The sequence below is a fragment of the Durio zibethinus genome, unplaced genomic scaffold, assembly GCF_047325235.1.
Source record: "Durio zibethinus cultivar Kanyao isolate XHJ-2024 unplaced genomic scaffold, ASM4732523v1 HiC_scaffold_230, whole genome shotgun sequence".
Classification (NCBI taxonomy): Eukaryota; Viridiplantae; Streptophyta; class Magnoliopsida; order Malvales; family Malvaceae; genus Durio; species Durio zibethinus.
Window position 1 is genome coordinate 37,501 of NW_028322853.1, and position 3,331 is coordinate 40,831.

Sequence of the window (3,331 nt, forward strand, 5' to 3'; positions counted from 1 at the left end):
GATTTTTTTACATTTTGACTTTTTTCTCTTGTTCGGTTTTTTCTTTTCTCTTGTTTGGAAAAACTAAAGAACATGTGAAAAAATTTTCGGAATTGCGTATTTATTAATTCAAAATTCAATTCAATGATGCATTAATTAATGCATCATTGAATTGAATTAATAAATATTCAAATAGATAGAATTCGAATATCGAGCGGGTAGCGGGAATCGAACCCGCATCGTTAGCTTGGAAGGCTAGGGGTTATAGTCGACGTTGATTCATTATTTTTAACGTCTCTAATTCAAAGCCGAACATGAAATTTTGGTTTCATTCGGCTCCTTTATGGAAGATGGATAAAAAAAAAAAAAAAGAAATAAATAGAAAAAAAATATAAATAAGGCGGGAATGAAATGAAATAAGAATTCGGCCCATAACATCTATGTTAGCTTTAATGCATTCAAAACAATTCGCTTTTTAGATGATCCTTCTAGAAGAGTGGGATTAGAACAATTTTTCTAGTTACTTCGTTCTCTATTTCTATTTGAGAAAATCCTTAGGAAAAGCATTTTGTTTCCACCGAGCTAAAACAAGATGTAAATGTCTCTAGTAAACCAAAGTTATCGTTTAATAGCTATTTTGCTTCAATCTATCCTATCAAAAAAAATTGAAGATTTAGTTACGATTAGAAATACACTTTTCTATCTTTATCCATGGATTTTTTCCTCATACTTATTCAACTGGAAGTATTGATCCAATTCAAAAAAAAAAAAAAAATTATGTTTCGTAATTTCATAATCCAATTTTTCAATTTAGAATATAATCATATAATTATATAATTTAATTGGCCCTTGGATACAAATCACGAGAATGTATATTCTTCCTCAAATCTTTCGTTGAGAGGTAAAGGATTAAATCCTTTTAAGAAATAAAGTTTTTGCTCGGAATATGAATCAAACCGAAGGACCCCTTAACTATTAAGGGGATTAATAGAACGAATCACACTTTTACCACTAAACTATACCCGCTACAATGCGATTATTGTATATAAAGAGACCCTTTGTCGAACAGGGGAATTGGGCGTAATCAAGATAGGATCACAAGATAGGGGGATAAAAAATCCTGAAAATTAGAGCCTTGCCGCCTTTTGTCAGAAGACTTGATAAAATTAGGAAAAGAGTAGTTATTTCATTTAAATAACTAAATAAAAATAACTAAATAAAAACTTCTTTCCTTTGTTATAGGAGTTTTGATAGATAGGGTTCGACAAAAGAACTTAGTCATAACATAAAAATGGATTGTGCAAAAATCCATAGTTTTTTTTATTATTTATTCTAGTTATTCTAGTAAAATAAATGTAAATAAAAAGAAAGAGGAAGAAAAGAAAGAATCGAAATGATATTTGGATTCTATATCATAGGAACGGAAATAGTACTTCTTCTGCTTCTGATTGTTGATTCAATCCAATAACAAGATTTTTTTGTTACAACAAGTCAGATCGCAGAATCATAGAAAAAATTATTTATTTGAGTTGAAAATAAAAAAATGAGCCCGGCCGGGTCAGTACCCGGCCGGTCCGTGGAAATTGGAAATAAAAAAGTCCCTTTTGAGCGAAATCAAAATGAAATGGAATTACTGATAAAAGTTGTATATATTTATATTCTATATAATAAAATTAAGAATCTATAGATATATAGATTAATAATACCCTAATAAGATTAATAATACTCTAATATTAATATAAATAAATAAAAATTAATATAATTAATATATTAATATAAATAAATAAAAATATAAATAAATAAAAATCTATATAACAAAATAACAAAGGTCTATATAACAAAGGAAAGAGGGCTTTTTTCAAGCATTTCTTTTTGCGTGCTGTAACTGTAACATAGTAATTATCTTTTCTAAATTAGGAGAGATGGCTGAGTGGACTAAAGCGTCGGATTGCTAATCCGTTGTGCGAGTTATTCGTACCGAGGGTTCGAATCCCTCTCTTTCCATTTCGGTTTTTGACAGTGGAATAGATCAAATCCTAATACCATTTATAAAAATGAAGCAAGGAACTCTCCCTTTTTTATTCTTCCCGTCCAGGATTACCAGGATTACGTCCCGGATCATTAGATAGGAGTCCGAAGATGAAGAGAGAAACAAAGAATATCGTTGCGGTGTAAACAACGAATTTAAGATTACGCATTGTACAACCTCCCATAGAATTTTTTTGTAAAAAGAAGAGAATGGATTCTTCGTTTTTATTTTTCTATTTATATACGCAATTATACGCAATTTTTATTTTTCTATTTATATATATACGCAATTATACGCAATTTTTATTTTTCTATTTTTATACGAAAATAGATTCCTCGTTTTTATACTACATAGCCTATTTTGACACCAAGAAATAAAGTGATTTCTAGAATTTCTAGAAATCGAAAAGAATTTTCAGAAATTCATTTATAATAAGAGTTGAGTTTTTCATTACAAAAAAAAATTCTTTTATACCAACAATTATATATTGTGGCGGACTTTAATCCAAATAGGGTTCTTCGGCGAAAAAGGGTCAGAATGAGGAAATGGGATGATCCAGCTTTATCATGGCTATCCAAGAATTTCAATCTTTGAATTGAGGGTTCGGTTCGTTCATAGTGTTCATAGTGTAAGACTTATCTAATCTTTTCAATTGTTACAATTTTTTTTTCTTGAATAAATCATGAATTTTTCTAGGACAGTATTAAGGATCTCATCGAAAACTTACAGCAGCTTGCCAAACAAAGGCTAAGAGAAAAAAGAGAACAGGTATTACTGGCATAAAATCTACGATTGGATTCAAAAAAGCATAGGCCTCGGGCAATTTGGCGAATAAAAAACTACTCGAAAAAAGGGCAGAATTCAAACAGATACAGATCAAATTAAAGATATTAAGATTAAGCATAACAAAATTTTGTTCTTGGAGATAATTTTGATTGAGTTATTAATATGTTTTTTGATATAAGGAAAAAAATGAAGAAAGGAAAATAAGGCAGACTAAACAATACTTCTTTGAACTCACCCAATCAAAAAGCCTTCAATTCTTACAAGAGAATAGAAGAAATCATACTTTCATACAATATCTTAATTGAATTATATGTAATGATCAATAAATTCGGTTTAATTCTCTATCCATACGTGCCAAAATCCTAGCAAGAATCTAATCTATTCCATAGTTATTTGGAACTGGAATTGACGAACAGGGAATACCCATATTAGTGTTTAGTAGTTTCAAATAGAAATCTAAATGGGGCGTGGCCGAGTGGTAAGGCAACGGGTTTTGGTCCCGCTATTCGAAGGTTCGAATCCTTTCGTCCCAGAGCC

At 30.1% G+C, this 3,331-nt stretch overlaps 1 non-coding gene across 1 annotated transcript; it reads left to right on the plus strand.

Annotated features, from left to right (window-relative positions):
• The first annotated feature begins 1,895 nt into the window (after positions 1-1,895).
• On the plus strand, positions 1,896-1,983 carry TRNAS-GCU (transfer RNA serine (anticodon GCU)). Its single transcript has one exon. It is a non-coding gene; the product is annotated as a tRNA-Ser (tRNA).
• The last annotated feature ends 1,348 nt before the right edge of the window (positions 1,984-3,331 follow it).